Raw genomic sequence first — 25549 nt, forward strand, 5'->3', positions numbered from 1 at the left:
ATGAGCTTTCTACACTGAACAACTCACTGGGATTCTAATAGTTCCTTTTGTTTGTACTTTGCTCAGGCTTTTAGAGACACCCACAAGCTTCAGTTTTTTCTGCAGGAGGAGGATTTGTTCAGAGTTCCTAGTATTTTCAGCTCCTTCGTTGATTTCCTTCCTTTCCAGTATTTTTAGTTCCTGAGATAAAACCTCATTTATAATAAAGTCAAAATCCCTGGAAAACATTTCGTCAATGAAACATCCAACTTTGCTGTTCATTATGTTATTGAATGAATGGGTTTTTATTTCCTTGAAACCTGGAAACCCGGTCCTGATTATTTAAAGGCAGACACAAAGGCAGAATTGGGTGGGTTTTTGTTTTTAATGTTTTAAGATGTAAAGATTTTATTTAAAATGTTTGCTCTCTGTGGTAAAATAGCGTTTTTTTTTTTAAAGGCACAAGTTTGCTAGGACCAAATCATTCACTTTAGGAACCAGGATATGTCAGCACCCGATTCAGTTCCAACAGATCTTAATTAAATATATGTCTGAGTCTCTCTCTTTACCACTACATATTATTCATGGTCCCTGGTCTAACATGTTGAAATTTTGAGGCATGATCGAATAACACTTTTAATTGAAATGAGTCAAATAAGAAGTTCTATGTCTTTTCTCTTTTAAAAAAAAAAAAAAAAAAGTTCTATTTCTTTACAGGGTTCTTTCATTATTCCCACTCCCCCCTCCCCAGAAATTTGGGGAGGTTTCCGCAATCATCGTACATTTGAAATACCAGCTGCTAACTTCAACCCAATTTTCTGCCCTGTTTGAAAAGGATTTTTTGTTTGGATTTAGCGGGGTTAGGCTCGAGAAAGAGAGAACATGCACAGAAGAGAGAGAAAAAGAGAAATGCACAGAAACAGTTTTGCTTTGAAGTTGCTACATAATTACTGTTCAGATCTATCAAAATGTCCTGAGAGAGCTGTTCCTTGCTCAAATCTGATGAATGAACGGGCAAGCAGGATCGAGGAAGACTTTTTAAAGGAATGGATCAAATTAAGAACACGAAGAAATGCAACCAAGGTAGACTGAAAGATGTGGTGGTTTTGGTGGTTTATTCGTAGAACAGGCATCAGAAAGGAGGAGCAAGACAGGAAGGTGAAGGAAGGGAAAGAGGGAAAGAAAGAAGGACACACAGGAGGGTAAGAAACAAGGGGGGGGGAGGGAGGAAGGAAGGAAGGAAGGAGAGAGAGAGAGAGAGAGAGAGAGAGAGACAGAGAGAGAAAGGGAAAAACATTTACCAAGCCGTTTTATCTCTGTGTGTTCTCCTATTCAAAGCTGTGTCCTTGGTGCAGAAATTAAGCATTATGGATAAAACACAGAAAGAAGGGATACCTGGTTAGTTTCCCTTTCTCATGTCCTTTGTTGGAATACTGGCTTGGTGCAGCTGAGGAGAGAACGGGCTGCAAAGTTGAAGAATTTTTCTTCTTTGAGCAGTGATCAAACCAGCAGGCTTTCAGCCCAAGTTCCTAATGTCACAGTGCCCCCTGGAGTATCGTCTGGAAGGGACCCTAACTTCCAGCTTGAACTAACGTCCCCACTCTTTTCTTGTTTTTCTTACAAGGGGGAGGGAAGAGGGGGGCAGGAGGGAATCGGAAAATTTTTAAACAATCTCAGAACCTTTTGAAGAGCTGCCTCTGGCCAGGGAAAAGGAGGATTTCAAGAAATAACTTCCGATTTATTTCAGATAGTTAGGAGAAGGGGGCAAGAGGGAATAAAACCCTTCTCTTCGTGCTTTTATTTTTCTCCTTCCCCCTTACCCCCTTAATCCTATTTTAGTTGAGGTCTGACCTTGGAAATTTCCAAAAGACTTTAATCTCCTGTACTCCAAATTGCTAAAGGGAGCTGAAAGAGAGAGTGTATGCATGTGGTTAAAGGCGGTTTAAAATTGTTTATTTATGAATGGGTTAGACTTTCCTGATACTAAGAATGTTAACTAGTTCATTAGGCTCTCTTCGTAGATTTAAATCATTTTTTTTTTCCTTTTCTTTCCTCCCCCCTCCCCAAGACAAATCCATTCAATCATTAAAACTCAGCTGAGAAAAATGATCTTAAGCTATGCCTTCTGCCTCTGGGCAGGTCTGACCCACTCAAATGTTAATATTCTCAGATAGCTGGGAAATGCCATTTGGTATTTTCTAGAACTACACTGCTCTTCTTCAACCACCCCCCGCCACTCTTTTCCAGAGAAAACAAATTACCTTCGTGTCAAAATAGGGTAGGGGGGCAGAAACCAGTTAGGAAAAGAGTCCTTTCCCAAAATATTTTTGAGATAAAAAAGAAATCAATGCTCTATGCAGATCTCAAATTTGGGGAGGTACAAACTCATTGAAATCATTAGGTATTTCATTTTTTCAGATGAAAGGCTCTCATTTTGCATTACCGGGTAGAGTTCTGATGTAATTCGGAGTGTCACTTTGGAGGGGCTTGGGTGATTAAGTCTTTTTCATTTCTTTCATTAAAGGGCCGATTTCCCTGATGTGGGTTATAACTTCGTTCCAATCTGAAATTTCACCCACCCCTCACTCCCCACCCCCTCGGAAAAGGTCTATATGTATGACTGATTTTGAAAGAATAACAAATCCAGTTGTATACTTATTTTTTTTAACTGCTTTTGATTTTATCGACCTACGAAACGCAAAACCACTTTACTATCATTCTCAAAGGTCCATTTTAAATCACGAGATACGTCAAGGTATAATTACATTTAAAACATTTGGTAATTATAGGAAGAAAGACTAGAAAAATGGCTTTAAAAAAAAAGGATTATTGGAAGCAATTGACTCTCAAGAAAAGTCTGTCTTTTATAAGTTCATAATTTCCCAGTAAACTCTTTTAAGTTAATAAACATTTTCAACATGAAGAGCTTTAGAAAACACCTCCCCCCATCTGTCACCACAAATACACACACACAGAAAAAGAACCTAAAGTCTTTTAAAATATGCATGTGTGTGTGTGTGTTGTTTTGGGGGGGGGTTGGGGGGTTTTGTTTTGTTTTGTTTTTTTGAGAGAGACCTCAGAAACGGAAATATTTCTCAGGAAATGTCAAACACGAACGTCTACACAGTATCTACATGAAATAATAAATCAAAATCAGCTTTTTTTAAATCTGACAAAACACAATAAACGGGTCTGGGACATTATTTTTGTGCATGGTTTTAGTTCTCAAAATACCCAATAATAGATAATGCCCTATTGGGAAAGATAATGTGTGTTTTTCTTGTACCTTTGTGGGAAAATTTTTTTTTGCCCTCTGTAGAGGAAATTAGATATATATTTGGGGGGAAAAGACTATAATGTTTCACTGTGATACGATCCAACAAAAACCCAGGAAATTCAAAGTTCGACTGATGCTCTGCTAAAAATTCACACCACTGTACCCCTTTACTGAGTTGAGAGTCAAGAATGTCTGGGGGAACCTCAAATTTCCTGACTGCCAACTTCTCCTGTCTAAACACCAAATTGTTATTTAAACAATATTCCCTGGCCTTACAGGGTTGCCATTTTTCTTTCTTTCTTTCTTTCTTTTTTCTTTTCTTTCTTTTTTTTTTTTTGGTCCTTTTGTTTCTCCATGTATATTTTTTACCTTTGCTGGTACTTTTTTTCGCCCCACCTGAAATGTATATATTGTATTTTAACCCCAGTGACCAAATGCTTTCTGGGGAAACTGAATTCCTTTTTCAGTCAGAAGAGAACTTAACAAGAGAGGAGAGGAAAAGAATCAGAATCTTGGGGCTTCCAAGCTGAGGAAAACCACCAAGGATATGGAGCAAATAAAAAGCAAAAGACAGATAGAATGTAAGTGTGGAGAACTGGGCGTGGGGGAGCCCCCGTATTTGTCAGTGCACCCAGAAAAACATTAACCGTTAGGGAGTCACACCTTTATGAAAGTTCCAGTTACGAAATCAGATTCTAAAGCCCAACATGCTGTCAGGAGCCCTCTCTAAATGTTTTAGCGCCCCAGTTCTGCACCATTTGTGGATTCCAGATCATTAATTTACTACTGGGTTGTTAATTACAGCGGAGTAATGGAAAACCGGGCTTGTAGATTTTATGGACGCTGCTTCTGTATGAGTTGACTGTTGCTACTTTCAGGGACTAAAAGCTTAAACTTTAACTGCATTTTAAGTATCGGGGCTGGGGCGAAAGGGGCTGTGAGTCGCTCTTTGAGCTGGTAAGTAGTCAGTTATTAAAATGGGCTTTGAAGCTCTCTCTTGGTGTATGTCTGCCTATTTTAAGGGTCCCAGCAAAAAAGCTTTTTTTTTTTTTTTAAATGCACCTAATTTGGATTTCATTGAATTTTCTGCATGCACGGATGTTAGGATATTTTGGTGAATTTAATTCCCCCAACCCCTCTGATGAAAGAAAAGAAACTCTTTCTTGAAGAGATTTAAAAGGGAAGAAAAATCCTTTTTAAAAGGCTTAAGGGAGAGGGGGTGAAGGAAATCAGTGGTAAGAAGGCTTTATTTTCTAAAGCTCAAATTCCAAAGAAGGAGGACTGTCTACGTAAGAACTGAAACTAATTTACCTGAATTCCTTTGTCACTGCCTGGCTCTTGACTAGTAAATGATTCTTTTCACTAGCCAATAAAGACAAATCAAAAGCATGTTTGAAATGGACGGGTGGTGCCAGGCAGCTCCCCCCCGAGACAGAAAGCCCGCTGGCCATGCCCTGTTCGCTTTGGTTTCCCCAGGAGGATTTCAAAGAGGGTGTTGGGGTTGGGACCACCCTACTCCATTAGGGAAAAGAGGGGACTCATTGGCTCCGATCCTTGAACTAAACTGCCTTTTTGGTACTACCTAGAAGGGAAAGAGAAAGTACCTGCCCCTGAGTCAGGTCAGGTCGACAAACCAAACCAGTAGATGTCTGGTCTTTGTTTCGCTCTCAAAGGCTGTTTTAGGATCTCTGCCAACAGGAGCGGTTGGGGAAGTGTTTGTCGCTCTTCAGAAGACAGCTCAGACTTTCTGCACCTTAAAATCCCTACCTTTGTACAAGGACAATATCCGCTGCCTTCCTCCTGGGAAACATCAGAGAAAAGGAGGATCTTAAAAGCAATTAACTATATAAAAATACCGCGATTTAAACACTACTAGGACAGCCCCTTCTGCTCCTGACGTCTCCTTGGTCTGGATGACAAAGAACCTATACGGGAACCACACAAAAACCACCTAAACATTATTACTCAGAGGCAAAAGTGCGTAAGTCAGAGAAGGCATTCGACAATGAATGTTTAATCCTGATAGAGGTCACAGCTTTTCAAGCTTGCTCTTGCCATCTTGAAACTGGAGTTGTAGGAAATTAACTATAGGAAGGGATGAAGATAAAACTTCTCAAAATTCACTGTCCCTGGATTTTCCACGCTCGGGGGAGGTTTTGAGGCCCAGTTGCCAGACGATGACATGCCTCCCGTTGAAAAATGGATGAATTAAAGCTTTTTGCTGTTCTCCCGTCCAAATTGGATGGGTTACCCAATTTGACTGAGTGCTTAGAAATTAGTCAATAAGGCAACTAATTAATAATTTGACCAGGAGGGAAAAAGTCAATTTCTCAGCCACACACAGATGTAAGCCAGGGATCTTCTTTGAGGCCTTGCTTCAAAACCTTGCAACACAAATAGTGGATCACCTTGTTGCACTGAAAATCTGTAGGCTGAGTTAAAAAAAAAAAGGAATTCTGGGTTCAGTTCATTTTTATGAGTCTTTTTCTTCCCAGTGGAATGGTATCTTGGAGGAAAAGGATGGGCAGAGGGATAAAAATGCTGTGAACTCAATTAATTTAATACAAGATAGAGGGACAGTACATTTATACGATATGTATTTATAAACTACACTGCTTTATAATAATGTAATCACAGTATAGTGAGTATTTCCTATGTCCTAAGTACAGCGGTAAGTAAGTACCTTGAACACCTTATTTCATGTTTACAGTCCCACAGTGAGGTGGGCACTAGGATCCCCATTTTACATGTCAGGAAACTGAGGCCCACTTGTCAATGAAGACCATAAAATACTAAAGAAAACAGCAAGATTTTGGACCCAGACCCATGATTCCAAGCCCTGCCTTTCAATTCTTCACCTCTGTGAGCATGGGGAAAACTAGCCGATGGATTTGTTGCCAATTTTCTCCCTGCCTAAGGAAGCCTGAATTGCTTCTAAGACTGTCCCTAATTTTCTGTATGGCAGTGGACAAGGTGTGTCCCTCTGAGCCTCAGTTTCCCCTAGACAGAGTCAGGGAAGTTCCCCAACAATAGCTCCATAAAATAACCTTGTCACCCCATATTCCTGATTCGACCAAGAAACATGTTCTTAAGAAATCATCGGGTGGGGATGCCTGGGTGGCTCAGTTGGTTGGACGACTGCCTTCAGCTCAGGTCATGATCCTGGAGTCCTGGGATCGAGTCCCGCATCGGGCTCCCAGCTCCACGGGGAGTCTGCTTCTCTCTCTGACCTTCTCCTCGCTCATGCTCTCTCTCACTGTCTCTCTCTCAAATAAATAAATAAAATCTTAAAAAAAAAAAAAAAAGAAAAGAAAAGAAAAGAAAGAAATCATCGGGTGTTCCGTCTGTACCCAGAGAGGCCAAAACTCAAAATGACACCAGGATTTTTAAAATCTGGGGTGGATTTAAAATCTGGATCTCTTAAAGAGATCATTCAGATAAGTTTCATGATTTAGTTGCAAAGAGCAAAAGCAGCCTGGGTTTGCTTCAGGCTTGACCACTCACTGGGAAACTGGGGCTTCCTCTCTCCGAGCCTCCGTGTCCTCGCCTGGGAATCCAGGATAATGGACATACAGAGGAGAAATCGCGGGTTCAGTTCCAAACGGCCTCATCAAAGCAAACGTCGCAATAAAGAGTCAAATGACTGTTTTGGTTTTCCAGTGCCTCTAAAAGTTATGTTTACACGATACCATAGCATATGAAGTGGGCAACAGCATCATGTCTTAAAAAAATGTACAGCTCTTAATTCAAAAAACACTTTCTTGCTCAGAAATGCTAACCATCAGCTGAATTTTCGGCGAGTCGTGATCACAGATCACAGATCACCACAACAAATGGACCCATGATGAAAAAGCTCGAAATGTCATGAGAATTACCAAAATGTGCCACAGAGACACGAAGTGAGAACAGGCCGCTGGGCCAACAGCACCAGGCGGGGTGACCGCGAACCTTCCATCTGCAAAAAACGCAGTATCTGTCAAGTGCAAGCCACAAAGCCCGATGAGACAAGTCGTGTCTGTATTACTGATACGTACATACATGTCTCACAGGTTATAGGAGACCATGCCCCAGAGTGCCTGGGACATACTGGAGGCTCAGTGAGTGTTACCAGGATGATGATGGCGGGGGGGGGGCGGTGGACAAGGATGGTGGGAATGATGACTGGCGCTGGCGACACTGGTGAAGATGGGGATGGTCATGGTAAAAATAGTGATGAAGATGATGCCGATGAGAACGCTGGTGGTGGTGATGGTTCTACCAGTGAAAAGTGTGATGGGGATGGGGCTAACTGACTCCGTTTACAGCTGGGGAAACTGAGGCCCCAAAGTTGTATAGTAAGAATGAGCACAGCTGAGATGAGAAATCCACGGCCCTAGTGCTGGCCCATCGCTTCTTCCTTGCTGCGTGCTAAAAATAAGTGGAGTAGCATTTGGCTGAAGGGAACTGGGAACTGGGAACGGGAGGTCATGGAGGCCTCCTCCCCGCCTCTGGCTCATTTTACAACACTGGGGAAATCACTGTCCTCATCAGACCTCATCCACTGCCTTTTAGGGATGATGCCACCCCCTGATGTTTAACGGAGAGGTAGGGGAGGAAGGTGAGCTCCAGAAAGCGGATTTTTAGCTGGGAGCCCCCACTGATCCTCCTGCTGCTACATTTTGAGAAATTCTCCCTAGAGGAGTTGATTTATTTTCTGGTTTCAGCCCAGGAGACTAAATAACTTCTTGAATCTGTGCATTGAGTTCTCCGGCTGGGGCTAAGTGGTCCCTCAAGGGGCTTGTGATCAAGCCCGGGAGAAACCAGGGTTGAAGGGAAGGAGGAGGAGGAGGAGAGAGGGATGAAATTCACATAGTTCACGCCACGCAGGAACAATAGAACTGATATTTTAGGTCAGCCACATCCTCAAAGAACAGCAAGTTCTCCTAATAATGAGACAGAAATTGGTTTCAGGATTCAAAGGAGCTCCACTGCCAGGGGACATCTGCCACTGGGGCCCAAAGCCAACCAACTAGAAGCACAGGTGATGCTGTTTCTCCTAAGGTGTCCTGGCAGACATTACTAACAGATACCAGAGTTCCCCACAGAGCCCCAAGCAGCCTCCCAGGGTGCCTCAAACACTGAGCTCTAGCGACGCACCCAAGAGCAATCGATCAGAGTGGACACAGTGATGAAAATGATTTTCCACCCGACATGGAGTAAGACCAATACATGATTTATAAGGCCTGTGCCTGCTGAAAAGGCCATTAAGAGACTAGGCCAGAGGAGGGGGTTTACCTTGAAAAATGCAGGTGGCATCAGCTGGATTTAGGCCTGCTTGTCCGATCACAGTCCAAACACTGTGGCTGGCATTTCATTCATCTATCCATTCATTTGCTCATTCATTCGCTCCCTCATCCCTCACTCCCCGCCTCAATCAGTCAGCTCCTCAGTCCCTCTATTGTCGCTCAATACAGTCCCTGTATTGTCCCTCTAATGAGTTGAACCTCATTTTGTAATTCAACTAATATCTACTTATGGTGCAGTCTATGTGCCAGGCACTGTCCGGGACACCGGAGCCATAAAAATGAACAAGACCAACCCAGCCCTGTCTACACAGAGCTTATAATCTCACACAAAAAGTGAAATTTAACAATGAGACAATTATTTCTTTTCTAATTGTGATCACCGCAACAAGGGAGAGATAATGGACAGTTCCAGAGACACAGGTTAGTCTAGTGGGGGAAGGAATGCGTGCCCCTCCCAAACATGAGTTGGGTGTGGCCCTCACCTGCTAGAAACCCCTTGGAGGCTGCTCCCTGCCCTCACATCCAACTCCAAGCCCCTCGGTAAATAACTTCAGGTCCTGCCCACCTGTCCACCTTGCCCCACACCAGCCTTTCTCACTAAGGACACACACCCCAGACTAAATCCACAATTTCTAGAATGGGAAATACTAGATTGTACACCCCATATGTGCAGAAACGAAGCATGTTCTGTTCCCTGCTGCATCCCAAGTGCCCAGGGTCCTTGGCAAAAGGCCAGGCACATAAGATGAACTTGAGAAATGTTGTAAATGTGCAAATGAGTGATTCTTTGACCCCGCCCTTGGCACAGCGCCTAGCACAAAGCCCTGAATGTTTCAGTGTTGGAAGAGCGGAGGGAAAAAAGGAAGGAAGGAAGGAAGGAAAATGTATGAGTAGTAGGGAAAGGTCAGGCCATAAACCAAGGCTTTCAAAGCCCTAGCTCCCATACAAAAAGACCTAGTCATTCTAAATGGTTTCAAGAACAAATTATTTTTAAAGAGAGAGAGACTCCTACTCACCAGCCTGGCAACACAGGGCCCAGTAGTGAGAAGAAGGAGGCCTGACTCTAAGCAAGATGGGTGGGGCCCATTCGGATGCTTCAAGCCAAAAAGCATTTTTGTGGCCTTGTCATTTCTGAAAGCTCTTGGCCGGGCTAACTGGCTCCAGACGCAGCCTCCTGAAAAGGTCTCGTCTTTGCAGATCCTCAGTACTTCACGGAACTAACCTCAAGCTCGGCCGTCTGCTGGGCCTCAGTTTCCCCATCTGTAAAATGAAGTAACTGGGTTAGTTCATCTCTAACACCGTGAGTCTGTCTTAAAATCCCTTCTTGGAATCCCTTCCTGACCACCCACCTCACCTCCCAAAACATTAATAATTATTATTATGAAAATAGTAATTACCATTTATTAAAGTCCTTTTGATTTCATTAGGTACAACTGTCCTAGAAGGTAGATATTTTTTTTTTAATCTCCGTTTTACAATGCTGAAGTACAGAGGGGTTAATTACCCAGCCCAAAGGAACACAGCCAGAAAAAGCCGGCATTTGATCTTCGCCTTGTCTAAACCCAGGCCCTCACTGACCCCACTCCGTCCACAACTCTACAGCTGCCGGCGGAAATGGTGTTTACGGAACACACAGATTCCTAGTCAGCCTGCAAGGCAGGCAGAAAACCGGAAGGAAGATGTTCGCAGGGACAATAGCGTTATTTTCTGCCCTGTCTCCCTTTTTCCCTTTGTTTCTGGGAAAGTTGTCTCTCATACATATAGTTTTGGAGAACCTTCTTCCTCCATCCACATGGTTCTGGTTCTCAACAGCAGCAGTCACGTGTGCCCCAGGTCACATGACCCAAGCCCGCACTCTCCTAGAACAGCACTCCTTCACTGGCCACAGCGATTGGTGATTGGTTCCAGTTGCAAACATGTGACCCAAGACGGCCAATCAGAGTTCTCCTCTGGTCCCAAAGTCGGGACCAAGAAACTTTCCCGTTCCTCTAGTGCTGTGAGGCTCAGCTGGTAGAAGCCTGGAGTTCTCTGTGACCTTGACCCACGGCCACAGTTCTCGCCACACACCCCTCCTGCCCCCCGCAGCAGAGGCATGAGAAGGAAGCTCCTACCAGAGAGAAGAATGTGTCCAAAGGAGAAACCAAGATGAGAGATGGAGAGAGGAGCCCTCAGGCCACGGGTGGGCTGCTGAGATGGGCTCCACACACCCGTCCTTCCTTCCTCCACACCCGTCCTCAAGCCAGTAAGGGCTTGAGCTGCCACTCTGCTGCTTGAAATAAACAGAATCCTAAGAGAATTCCCCGACTCGCTTTGTGTAGTTGTGACCCTATCCCACCACACACACACACATAAACACACACACACACACCCCCCACATCTAGTGCTTAGAAATTTTGAAACATATACAGAAAAGGACATTAGGGAGAAAAGGAGGGCAAAGAGGATAAGTATTGGGAAGAAAGAGACCCCAAATCGCCACTGCCATCCGACCCAGGCCTAGCTCCGTCTTTGACGCACATAACCTAGCTCCGGCATTGACTGATGTCGTCTGGATCAAGTTGTTCCAGAAACTCCTAGCTCCTAATTACCCAACAGCTACCACCATTTCTAGCTCAGCTCATTAATCCTCACAATAACCGCACAAAACTGAAAAGCTATGTCCATTTTGTGGGGTTGGGGGGGTGGGGAGGTGGGGTAACAGGCCAGAGCAATTAATTTGCTACACCTTCAGTGGCAGAGCCTGGAGATTTGAACTCAATTTGTGTAACTTTGAAATCTATCCTTTAGAGCGGACTGTGTCCCCACTGATGACACATAGGCTTGGATGTCAGCACTCCCTGTGGTGTTTTCTCTTCCCTCTTCCCGCTCTCATTTGTCAAGGGGGTTGCCTGAGCCTAGATGTTCTGGAATTAATCCCAGGTACATCTTGTTACCTGGGGATTGTTTCCTTTCTGCAGCCCCAGGCCTTGTAGATAACTTGATCCTAAGGGGAGCTATTCCCCAGTCAGAGGCCAATGGTACCCAGCAGGGTCCCTTCACCTCCAAGAATCATACCTCTGTGTGCACCGGTTAATACAAAGGTGAGGACAGGAAAATTGGGGTCTCTGATGGATACAAAATGAAGCAGGATAGAGATCTTTGAAAGCAGAGAGGATGAGAAAGATGAGATTGTATTCCTGTCACTTACACTACTTTGAACCCCAATCCCAAAGCATTTCTAAGCCTATGCTCAGTGTTACTTTTCATCCTGGAGGAGAGAGACAGAGGTCCTGATAACTGTGGCTTCCAGGTTGGCTTGAGGCTTGTTACTGAGTGAAGAAGGAGAGTATTAAACAGAAATTAGGAGTCAGTTGACCCCTCTATTTTTCTCATAGCAATCTGTACTCAGTCTGTCTGTTCAGTGGGTATGTATTGAGTACCACTATGTGCCAGCCTGTTCTAGGTACCTGTTCTAGGTATTCAGGACACATCTGTGAACAAGACAGCTTTCCCAAAACCATCTTTCTGAACCAGAGATCTGATCACATCATGCTCCCTGCCTAAACCCTTCAGTGGCTCCCCATTGCCTGCAGGCTCAAGTGCAAAGGCCTCATGGTGACATGCAAAGCATTTCATTGTCTGGCTTCTTCAAGCCCATTTCTTTCACTTGCTTCTTTTAAATCCATGCTGTGGTTGAACCAAAATGACTGCAGGGCCCCTGACCCCTGGGCTTCTGAGTCTGCAGCCCCTTTACCCGCAGCAACCTCACCCCAGTGCCCTCTGCCCATTCACCAGCTGCCTGACTCGTATTTAGCCTCCAGCACAGATGTTACCTTTTCGGGAAGCTTCCTTGATCCCCCTTCCCCAACAGCATTAAGCACCTGCATGCGATACTGTTGTCTTGTCAGTCTTATATCTCTTTTTCTCTCCTCTGGTAACATAAAATCCTTCCTCCTTTGGAGAACGCATTCCATGGCGTTCCAGTAAGGCTCTTCAAATCCTAACTTCGCCACCTAAGAACTCAGTAGTCTTGGGCAAGTAAGTGGCTTACCCTCTCTGAGGTTCAGACTTCTCGTTTGTAAAAGAGGATTAAAAATGCACCTGCTGCATGGTTATGGTGAAGGATAAATGAGATTATATAGGCAAAATGCCTATATAGAGATAGGGGTCGGCACCCAGTGGAACTCAGTAATTGTTAGCGGTCTCTGTGATGGTATTTAAAGTGAAGACATAATATCCCAGTTAGGGGCTGAAAGGGCATGGCACCAGGAGAGGGGACACTTGGATAGCATTCTTAGCTCTGTCATTTACCAGCAGGCCTGGGGTCGAGTCACTCACCAAGCCCATCCCCAGCTTCATCATGCATCATGTGGGGATCCTATCTGCTGAGCCTGCTTCTTGGGGTGGTTTTGAGGGTCAAAATGAGATCATGAGATTGCGTTCATAATGGTCAGGATCTGAAGAGCACAAAATACTCAATATGTGAAAATTTTGTTACCATAGTTAATATTATTCTGGTGGTGATCTCAACCTAAGTTCTTAATATTTCACTCCTCCCAGTACCTAGAAGAAGAGCACCTAGTAAGTATAAGGCAGCTTTTGAGGCCCTGGGGATAAAAAGATGAATGAGACAGGTTTGTATTATGAGCAGCTCACTCCGACTTATGGGTCAGTGGTCCACCCGTATACAAGAGCAACGGCAGAAGTCACTTGCTAAGGTAAATGTATGTTGTCTCAGTTAACTGACACAACAATCCTAAAAGGTCAGACCTATTATTCTCATTTTTCAAATGTGGACACTGAATCTCAGGAGTGTCACTTTCCTAAAGTCACGTGGTTGGTAACTGGTACACTCAGGATGCAAACACGGGTCTTTGGGACTCCAAAGCTTGAACTCCTACAGTTAGCTAAACAGCTGCTTCAGTTACAATTGTGAAGAGGGTTGCTGGCAAGGCACATAAGCAGGATGTTCTGGGAAGGGCCCCTGTGTCAGTCAGGATCCCAGCAGGGAATGGGTGGTGCCCTCAAAAGAGGTTACCTAAGGACAGTTGAATGCGAGGACTCTGCACAGGTGTGGGAAGGGTTAAGGTTAAAGGTGATTCACCCATGGACCAGCAAGAGTGGACAGCTTGTCACCACTTCTAGGCCCAATAGGGCAAGGTTTGGGATGGTGCAACAGGAGCCATTTAAATAAATGCCGGATTCATGGGAATGGGGCCAACTGACAAGAAGCCATTACAAGAATCATGGTGAGACAGAGAAGGGGGATATAGATGCCTTGGCTTCTTTCCTCACCATCCAGTCTCCTGCTGGACCCTCCTATTGGTCAAACCCAACAGAAAAGGGGAACTGAACAGGGCAGAGGATGGGCTGGGGGGAGGAAGACAAATAAGGAATAGTCAGAGTAATCCTTAAGCCAGTCTTGAGACCGGTCTCGAAGTCGGCCCAAAGAAATTACATGCGCCTTTGGATATTTATGGACGAGCACAAAATTCACATTCTCAGACTAGGTAGACGATCTTCATTGATGTTACTAACTCATAAGACGTTTTCGTTTGTCTTCTGGGTGAGGTGTCTGTGAGGTGGATGCTGGGCAGCTGACTGCTCGCCATATCTTACCCGGCCACCATCTTTCATCCATTGTCTTTCACAGTTACTGGAAAGACAGGGGCACAAGTGGGCTTGGGGAATGGTCTGTCTCCCACTCTGGGTTGTGTTACTCATCCTGGGAAACTGGTAAGCACCCAACTTCAGCCTCAGACTGAGCAACTCTTCAAGGAGTCATTCTCCTTGAATTTTGGATTCAAGTCCTGCCAGTTGCCCCCCACCTTCAAGGGTCTGTCCAGTCGGAAGGATTTTCAGCATGTGGCTGTTTAGTCTATACCCCTAAGGTCCTTATTCCTTTTCAGAAGAGTTTCAAGCGGGTATCTATGGACCATGCAAAAGAAGATCTAGTCATGCTGGTCTCTGACCATGCAGGCCTGCACTGGATACTAAACAGTCAAGGCTCTGTTGGCTTGGAATTTCCCATGATGCCTTAAGGACCATCATTTTGCCACAACTTCTACCCTTGTCTATATCTATGGATTGAAGCTTCTATGATAAAAAGCTTCTATGAACGTGCATAAGGATGCATGTTCATTATTTCCATTTTGTGGGCTTTCAAATGCTTATCTTCGCCATACTCTTCTCATGAGATTTGATTTAGTAGAGTGTTTTAATTACCTAGAAACTCTGAAACATCAGTAGTGTTTCCCTGGGTAAGCATGATTGTTCCTGAATGGGATGACTAAAAATTAGTCTATTTTTAGGAGAGAAAACTGGCTCTCTTCCTCTGTCAAATCCAATTTGCTTCTTTCGCTGACCAAAATGGAGCATGGAATTTACCAGAACACCATTGCTTGGTGCCCATCTGTGATCTGAAGTACAGATCACAGTACTGGTGGAGCAGTACTGCCTGACAGGTAAGAACATGAACTCTAGGATCAGAAAAGCCAGCTTAGGGAAGCCACCTGAATTGCTGGACTTGGTTTTGTGAGAGATAAAATGGAGACCCATGGTTGACCCACTTGGTGTCCTCACTGTTCTAGGTGTTCTGGTGTTCTCCTGAAAAGCAGAGCCTAAGTCACCAACCTGTGTGCATAAATCTATTGAGAAGAAAATCCCAAGAAGCAGGATGGAGCAAGTGAGGAAAGGGGAGGGTGTATTGTCGTGGTCTCTGCCATAGGCAATGGGGTCTTGATTTTGCAGGGGCCCCCTGAGAAGTATACAGTATGTGCCCCAGAACCATTACCCCTAGGGGACAGGAGGCTGGGGTGTTTCTTCATCCATAGGTTAAGTCCTTGCACTTCTTGACAGAGCCTGGGTGCCACCTAGCAGGCTCTCGGCACATCGGAGAAGGCCCTGAACACACGCAACGTAGAGGGAGTAAATCTTTGAGATTGTGATGGATTACTGATGTCTGCCATGAGAATGGGGTGGGAAGCCGTGGTACAGTGGTACGTGTGTATAGTTGTAGTAAGGCTACGAATCTTCTCGTATTTAATATATACTGTTTTTAATATGTACTTATTATGTACTGTTTCTTTCTTCACATCTTCCATTTCACACCTAAAAGTTAAGTCTCCACATTTGCAAACAATGAGGATCAGGCTATGCTTGACCTTCTTCTATGCTTGACCTTTATGACCTTGAAATCATACATTTGAAGGAGCGTTGGAAAGATAGAGGGTATACATAAATGAGAGCATTTCCCAGCCAACTGCTTCCTCCTCATGAGTGCAGAGGTGTCCTTGGGAATAAGGCAGCTTTCCAGGCCCACAACAAACCTGGTTCTTGTCTCACTACTTAAATGCACTGAATGAGATCGATTGATGGCTTGGAGACCCTTACTTGGCAATGATCCTTGCCTCCAATAAGTTGTTTTTTTCTGTCTTTTCTTGTGGTAAAACAGCCCCCTGAGTTTCTTTTCTGGACTCCTCACACACTGAGACTATCTGGTTTGGGTCTACCTTGTGCAGAGATGAGGCTTTAATGGGTCTAAGCCAGGGGCCAGCAAATGACAGCCCATGAGTCAGTCACCTGCTTTTGTAAAGAAAGTTTTATTGAGATACAGCCATTGCCACTCATTTACATGTGGCCTATGACTTTTTTCATGCTATAACAGAGGAGTTGATGGTTGCAGTGGAGATCATATGATTTTCAGCCCCAAATATTTACTATCTGGCCCTCTAAGAAAAGGTTTGCAGGGTGTATGGGTAGCTCAATTGGTTGGGCAACTCCCTTTGGCTCTGGTCCTGATTCTGGAGTCCCAGGATCGAGTCCCACATTGGGCTCCCTGCTCAGCAGGGAGTCTGCCTCTCCCTCTTACCTCTCTCCTCTCATGCCCTCTCTCTCTCTCTCTCTCTCTCTAATAAATAAATAAATAAATAACATCTTAAAAAAAAAAAAAAGGTTTGCCAATGAGTAATCTAAGCTAATCACCCTGTGCATCCCCTGGGTACAAAAATTGGTTCATGGATGAATTTTGACCCAAGTCAGGCCAGTGAAATTCAAAACTTTCTTTTCCTCTGGACATGAAGCCAAGAAGATGTGAGGTCTGGGGCTCCTGCAGCCACTTTGCAGCTGTGAAGAAGGACTCATCCTTCAGACCTTAAAGATCAACTAAAAGAAGTAAGACCTATACCATTGAAAGGATAGAATTACAGAATATAAGGCTTTGAAGAAAGGACAGATGAATAGAACATTTAGAGGGTTCGGGGAGGTGGTGTGATTGAAGCAGGTCCTGAAGGCTAGTGGAATTTGGACCAAAGAAGAAGGAAAGGGTCTTTCAGGTGGAGGCAGCATGGTGCAAAGCCATGGGTGCGAGCGAGTAGAGAACATTACTGAGGGTACAAGGGCATCTTTGCTAGGAAGGAAACTACTCCGCACCAGTGGGATTTGAAGTGACATTCAACCACTGTGGAGACTCTCCTTTCATGCTGCAATCTTAAAAAGATATTCTCCAAACTTAACTGATAGGAAGGAGAAAAGATGCTTACAGATAAATATAAACAGCAACAACAGTGATGTGACATAGCAGCCAACCACAGCCTGGCGTTTGTGGGTTTTTCTCAGAGGCGAGTAGTGCATCTGCTGGCCGGGGGAGTAACTGGGCATACACTGAGCACCAAAAGTTGTGCTAAACATTTATTTAATCGTAATTTCCAAAAGTCCCCTGAGGTGATCCCTGTTCTTATACCCATTTTACAGAAGTGGAAACTGAGGTTGAGACAAGTACAATAACTTGTCTGGTATGTAGCAGGGACTTTAAGAAAGCTCACTGCCATTGCTTCTTTACAGTGTCATTTCCTGTCCCCACACTGGTGCCCTTGTCTCTGATCTGGTGTATCCTTGGTGTGTGAAGGAAGTTGTGGACATCCCCACTGTTGTCAGTCAGTTCTCCTGTGTCTGCTCCTCTCTCTGTGCCTCTGTGGCTCATGTAATCGCAGGAAGACTGGGATGACCTGGCCACATCCTGGACCTTATGTGGAAATTCCCATGCTTGAGACATTTCTCTGATAAGCCCCAGGTAGGAGAGGGACTGGGGGGTATTCCAGCATTCTTAGGCATCCTAAAGGCACCCCAGTGCCCGTTCAGGCTCTAGTGCCCTTTCTGGACCATCATCCCCAGAATAAAGTCCAGATTCCTCACCATGGCCAACAGGGGTCTTGTTCCTGTCTGGTCCTCTCTGGTCCCACCCACCCCATACTTCCCTTTGTTCTTGAACTCCACATTATTGGCCTTCCTTCCTTTTCTCTCACATTCCATGCTCCTGTCTACCCCAGGATCTTTGCACAAGCCATTCCCTCTGCCTTGAAAGTCCTCCCCGCATTTGTCCTATGCATCTTCCAGATTCACCTGCCGTCTCTTCCTCGGGGAAACTTTCACTGACTACCTTCTTCCCAGAATAGATCAAGGGCCCTTTTATACACTTTGATGGTCCTTATGCCTATACCTCCTGGAACTTATCACAATAGAATTTAAGCAATTGCTTGGGTCCTCGCTTTAATACCAGCCTTCTCCTCTAGAATATAATCTCCACGTGGCTGGGCTTGTGTACTCCCAAATACCTGGAGCCTTATATCCAATACACAGTTCACTGAATGAAGAAATAAGGAATCTCTGGCTGGCTGCAGAAGAATCCTTTCTGGGTAGAGAAGGCACTTTCCAGATTTGCTTCAGTAAATATTCACCAGCACTTATTATAATGCAGCAGCAAATGAGGGCTGGGACCTGTCTTTAGGAGGCCCACAGTGAGGGAGAGAGATACAGAAATCCCTTAATGGGGGCCTTTCTCCATGCCCTGGCAGTAACTGTATGCCAGGCATGGCACCCAATGCTCTACAGATGGTGTCTTCCTACGGAATCTGTTCTGTTCTGTTTCACATCTGAACAAAGCATGACTCGGAGGAGTCAGGTAACCAGCCCAGGGTCACACAGCAAATAAGAGATAGAGCCAGCATTGGAGTCCTGGTGCTTCTGACTCCCAGGCCCCAGTTCCTAACCCACACTCTTCTCTTCTCTATCCGTACACAGCTGAATGTCATGGAAGTGCTAGAATGCAGGCACAAGAGTTCGGAGGGGATGGGGAGAGGAACAGCTAGTTAGTTCTATCTTGGAAAGCAGAGAGTTGAAGGTTTCAGGGAGGAAGTGACCTTTACCTCAAAGGTGAGGACAGATTTGAATACAAATCAGCACATGGCATTGGGGCGGTGGACACAGCCTGAGCTAAGGTGTGCAGTCTCTATTATCTCCCTTCATCATAGGCTTACAGGGAGAATTAACATCAAGCTGGGCCCAGCACTCGAGGCGCGATGTTTCCCCATCTCTGAGCATCACTGTTTACTGCCTGAGTGAGTTCTCCAGCTCTCCCTCTGAGATTTAGGGTAGATGGGGCGGGAAAAGGTGTTGGGGCAGAGGGGAGGAAATGGAGGAGAGGTGGGGAGAAGTAAGGGGAGCCCAGGAGAGATCATTGATTCCTCCTCACTGGGCCACTGAGGAGCCCAGGGTGAATTCCCCTTGCTCAGGTCCAGAAACTGACAACTCCGACCAATTTATCAGATGGTTATTGGCCACGAGTTCTCTATGCTCAGCACCATCCTTGGCAGTGAAAGTGCAATATTGAGTCTCAAATCAGAGAGAAGACACAATAACATGGATATGACGAAACCACATGCAGAACACTTGTGAAACTATTGAAGACAATTTACAATTATGGGTCAAAGTATTTGGTACAAATCACAGATAAGGAAAGCAAGGGGTCCAAGTTGATTGAGGCCATGAGACAAGACCAAAGAGAAGACGCCCAAAACCAGAAATGGTAATAATAGGTACCATCTGGGAGCACTTTCTAGATTCCAGGCGTAGGACTATGTGTTTCCTCTGCCTTAGCACATTTTATATTGTGACAGCCACACTCTGAAGTGGCATAACCATTTTGCAGATGAAGAAACTGAGGCTTAGCAAGATGACAAGACTGGTCCAAACATCACATTGAGAGCTGTTCCTCGGTCCTTGCTCCATGTCCCTGGCTAAAGGCAGCTGTTGGTCCTGCTACTGAATTTCCCATCCATCAGTTTGTCTTTCCCCCAAAGTTCTGATTCACCATCTCTCAGTGGACAGTAAGAGTGAGGGGGCTTCCTCCCTGGAGTTCAGGTTCATAAGGGACTCTCTTCTGCTTCCTTCCCTACTGTCTGCAGTCCCTCCTCCTTCTCCATTCTGGGTTGTGAGTTCCCACTGGACGCTCTGACAGGGGTTCCCCAGGGGACAGTGGTCTCAAACTTTCAGGAGCCCACCCCAAAGAGGCCAGACCACTTCCTGCCTGGAGGTGACCCAGACAGACGCACACCTTAACCTTTGTTCTGAGTTCACCATCGGCAAAAAACACCTGCAATTCCATAGCCTTACTAACAACTTTCCACCTGCCATTGGCTGGGCCCTTCGCTCCGACTGCTGGAGGCAGATAAGGGCTTGATAAGTCTAGAATCACACCTGGAAAACCCCACTGGCAGGGGGAGCAAAGGGAGGGGCTGGTTTCATTTATTCCCACTAGTTGTCCATGTGTCTGTTGCTCAAAAATGCATATCTTCATTCTTCCCATAACATATAATACACAAGTAATACATACATAATATAGATATTATGATACATTATAATATTTTATATATATTATATATAAATATATATATTTGAATAGTAACAAACATTATATATTTTATATATATAATGATTGCATTTATATTATATTTAGATTTACAGATGGTGTAATGATTATATTATATATAATGATTATATTATATATAATGATTATATACAGAATTATTATATAATGATTATATCATAAATAATACAATTATATATTGATTATATTAAATATATATTATATATGATCATTATATATAATAAATAATCATTATATATAATGTTTAATTATATATTATAATCATATATAATTATATATATTACATATAATCATCATATATATAATATATAATGATTGTTACTATTCAAATATAGAGAAAATCTAAATGTCCCCTTAATCTCACCTCCCAAAGAAATCTGCAGTTGTCAGTTTAATGTATTCTTCTGGCCTGTTTATGGCTTTTTTTAAAAGATAAATTAAGATTATACTAAACATATTATTTTGTAACCTATATTTTCGCTCAAATAGACAGGCATCTCTCCCTGGCAATATAAACACATTTACCTCATTTTTCTGAGTATTTCATATTTCATATTTCTGCCCATTATTTCATTGTTTGAAATAAATTTATATTTTTAAATAACTTCAGACTCAGAAAAGTTGCAAAAATAGTACAGAGTTCCCACATACCCTTCATGCATCTTCAAATGTTATGGTGTTATGTGACAAACTATGACGATCACAACCAGGAAGTTAACCTTCGTACAGTACTATCAACGAATCTATAAACTTTATTTGGAATTTTCCAGTTTTTTTTACCGTCTTTTTTTTCTGTTCCAGGATCCAACCCAGGATCCCACCTGATGCTTAGTTGACACGTCTCTTTACTCCTCCTCCATACGTGACAATCTCATTCTGTCTTGGTCTTTCATGACACTTTTAAAGAGAGCCAGGTGGGTTTTGGAGGGTAAAATATCCTTGCCCACACCCCCAGTTTGGAATTACTGATTTTTCTCATAAATGGAGCTTTTGCAGTTGGGGCAAGAATGCCATAGAAATAATGGGGTATCCTTCTCAGTACATCATGACAAGAGGCATAACATGTGATGTCTATGGGCACCTGGGTGGCTCAGTGGGTTAAGCCTCTGCCTTCCGCTCAGGTCATGATCCCAGCATCCTGGCATCAAGCCCCGGATTGGGCTCTCTGCTCAGCGGGGAGCCTGCCTCTCTGCCCACTTGTGATTTCTGTCTGTCAAATAAATAAATAAAATCTTTAAAAAAAAAAAAGTGATGCTTAATTACTAGTGATTAACCTTGCTCACGTGGTTAGTAAGTTGCCTGCCAGGATTCTCCACCATAAAGTTACTGTCTACCTGTTTGTAATTATTAAATATCTTGAGATACCCTAGTTGAGATTACACAAATATCCTACTCCTCAAACTTTGGCTTTCTTGCCTTGCATCCACCCGTGGATCTTGTAAGATGCAGCACTGTTTTAAATGTTGGATCAATAAAATAAAACCCATGGACACAACACACCTGATTAATTAATCAGTAGCTGGTGAGATGGGTACTTTAGCCTGCAGTTTACATTGCCCAAGTAAATTCAAGCACATCCACCCGCCCTTTAGGGGAGCACTGAAGCATGACCTAACCCCAGGGCCAGGTCACCCATCCCAGGGCCAGCAATATGCCACAAAGTCAAAGACCTACTCTTGACCCTCATCAAATTGGGACTAAACCTTGTGAGCCAACCTAATACACGCGGCTGGGGTCACATGGCCTCCCGGGAGCCAATCCCTGAGTCGGAGGGATGGAGGGCTCTGATTGGTCGCATCCTAACCTCTGGACCACCTGACCTATACCTATACCACCTGACCCACTACAGCCTCTTAGCTGTAGTGGGGTTTTTCTCCGCAGAGATTAAGATGTTTGGTGCTGGAACTCTGCTAACAGAACCAATTATTTGAGAGCGCTCTTGTCTCCAATTTCACACTCAGGGAGTAAGTTTGCTCTCTCCCCCAAATCACCGTCATTTTATCATCCTCGTTAAATCTATCACTATTGCCAATTCTTTTTTTTTTTTTTTTAAGATTTTATTTATTTACTTGACAGAGATCACAAGTAGGCAGAGAGGCAGGCAGAGAGAGAGAGGAGGAGGAAGCAGGCTCCCCGCTGAGCAGAGAGCAGGAGGCAGGGCTCAATCCCAGGTCGCAGGGATCATGACCCGAGCGGAAGTCAGAGGCTTTAACCCACTGAGCCACCCAGGCGCCCCACTATTACCAATTCTTAACGTGGGAATATCTGACTGGGTTGTTCAGGAATTGAACCCAATAGAGAGCATCTCTGGCTCGCAGATCTGGACTGACCCCAACTATGCTGATCCAGGCCAAAGTAATTCTGATCTGTTGGCAACGGTCCAGAGTGTTGAGCTCCTTGTAGGAGAGTGTGGTACTTGATTAGTGATGTCTGCCCTGGGCACCAGCAAGAGGGAAAGGAGCATTTTTGCAATGTGTTTATCATTGAATATCTCAATAATATCTTCCTGCCCTGATGTGCTAACATCCACGTTGAGGCAATAAATGTCAGACCCCAGATTGTGCATCCGTAGGAGCTAGAGGCTAAAACTTGGAATACAGCTTTGCTCTACCAAGGAACTTACTTTTAACTAGGAGGACCAGATATTTAGGAAAACATCTGGATGTAGGGCTTTCAGGATCAAACTCTCCCAATGACTCCCTCCCACTTCCCCAGCTTTGATCATCTTGGGCTGCCAGAACACTTTTGGTCTCACCTTAGGACAGCTACTCTGCTATTGCCTGCAGAACCAGGCACCATTTACAAGGGGCTAAGTACAGATAAGCTCCAAATAGAGTCTCTCCTCTTGATATACTCAGAAAAACACAGAAAACTTGAAAGAGTACTAACAAAGAGAGAACATGCGTATCAAGAACAGGGTTCCCTTTGTGCCTAAACCTTTAGGACTGGAACATTCAGTGCCTCCTTTTGTTGGTGAGAATGCTCAGAATAGAAGCTACTCAATGAGAGTTCCTGAATGTTATGAACACATGCACCCAGTGGAGAACAGTCTATTGGGCAACACCAATGACCTTACCATGCACAGGAGTCACCTGGGGACCTTGCTAAAATGCAGCATCTAATTTGCTAGATCTGGGGCAGGGCCAGAGATTCTACATTTCTAACAAGCTTCCAGGTGATGCCAGTGGTGCTGGTCCCCAGACCACATTTTGGAGAGCAAGGGGCTGAGTAATAGAGGACAAGAATGCCCAGGGTAGAGACTAGGTGGGAAGATGGAGAAGGGGACAAGGGAGAGGAGCAGCTGGACTACAGAGCATAGGGAAGGAAGGGACATGAGTAACATTCTGAGCATCTCCATGAAAGCCCCAGTCCAATGTCTGACATGCCATATACAAAATAAATAAAACTAAAAATTTCCTGTCTTCCTTCTCTCCTTAATCCTTATGACTTTAGAAGTAGGTGGAATTGCTGTTTCTACTCCCCATACTCTCCAACACACACACACACACACACACACACACACACACACGTACACACTTCCTATGGGGAAACTGAGACTGGGAAGGGTGAGTAACCAGTCACAGGTTGCACTTTGGGCAAAGACTCCAGCCAGAAGCCATCTCACTCCTCTGTACTGCAACATGGAACCCGCAAAGGACCTCGAGAGGCTCTGGGGGTATGCGCAGAACCAGCTTAAGGGCGCTTGTCCAAAGGCCTCCATTTTCTCAAATAATGAGGCCAGTTGGAAGCTGTTAACACAGATGAGAACCAGCCAGCAACAGGTGAAAGGCCGTTCAACCTATCAGCACTGCTTTAAGCTATAGCATGCTCCTGGCTTCCTCTCCCCAACATCCAAGGGCCCAATCCCCAGATGCACCTGCCAGCAAATGAGCGGCAGCCAGAGGGGAGACTCAGGTCTCCCCCACTCTGAACTCGCTTGCATGTCCTCCCATTTCCTGGAGCCCCTTGGGAGAACAGTTTCTCTAGGTTACTATAGAGTGCTAATGAGGGGTAGCCGGCGGGAAAAGGCTGGGTCTACTTGATCCAGCACTTGGAATGAAGCCAAGGTCTCTCTGGCCGTAGATTCTCTCTCCCCTTCCAGGTTAGTGTGCTGTGTGCAGAGATTAAGATGTATAGTCTGCAAATGGACTAACCTTTTCCAGGCCTCTTTAATGAGGCTTCCCATAATAGGGCCATTTCTCTTTCTTATGTATGTATACACATTCATACACACATGCGCATGTGCACACACACACACACACACCCCTTAACATAATCCATATGGAAATAAAAATCTCTCCCTTGCTCAATTTTTTTAAGTGGACTCTATAATGGGCAACACTTTTTTTCTTCAAATGAAAATCCATGGTTCAACAACATGCATTTCCAGTGAATTAAAGAGAGGAGTTTCTGCCAACTGGCTAGGCTCCTTCTTAAAACTCAACTTTGTGAGTAGCAAGCAATCAACGAGACCGAAGTCCTTCTAGGATGTAGTGGGAACCCAGCACAAGGTATGGTAAAATCTCCCAAGAAGTATATTCAGTTCTGGAACTCTCTCTGAAGGAAGGAGCATGAGTAGCCTCCAACCCTGGATTCTTGCAGGGAGGAACATTATGGTTTGTATCATTCAGAAGTTAATCTACCTAAAGGGAGAGAATTCTAGCCTTTGATATCACCAGGTGCCTTCCAGTTTTAAAATACATATGTGGGAGGGAGGTTCAAAAAGCAGATTCTGAAATTGCCCCTCTAACCCTTCACTTCTCAACCACCATCCCTATAATTCATATCGGAGCTACAAACAGGAACCTTCTGGCAATTTCAGTGGTTTCAACTCCATCCTGGGTTAAAGGGCCCTTCTGACTTTAAGCTTCCCAAAGACCTGTGAAATCCCCAGTATCCTTTGTCATACAGCTGAATATAGGAAAACTCCAGATACAAGATAGCTCCACATCTACAGTGAGCCATGCTGTTCCCAATGGGAAGATCTAAAAATAATCTTTAAAAGTTATATAAACATTACTTGAGCTTACAAACTTCAAGGAACTAGATGAAGTCAAATATCTTCTTATCATATATAATTCATTGGGTTTGGCATTTTAAAATTATACACATTGTAAAATAACATTGATGTAGGAAATCTACTTTCCCTCACTCATTCAGATCAGGAAACACTTTAATTCAAATTCTTTGGTTACATCTTTGTTTTAAGAAGGCCACTTCTTGTATAGTAAAACTAGAAGTTATTCTAAGGATTTTCAAAAACCTTGACCACTTAGAAATTTAAAGCCATGCTCCCAAATAACTAGA

This window comes from Mustela putorius, unplaced genomic scaffold, assembly GCF_011764305.1.
Source record: "Mustela putorius furo isolate JIRA1106 unplaced genomic scaffold, ASM1176430v1.1 tig00537248_pilon_pilon_pilon, whole genome shotgun sequence".
In the NCBI taxonomy this organism is placed as follows: Eukaryota; Metazoa; Chordata; class Mammalia; order Carnivora; family Mustelidae; genus Mustela; species Mustela putorius.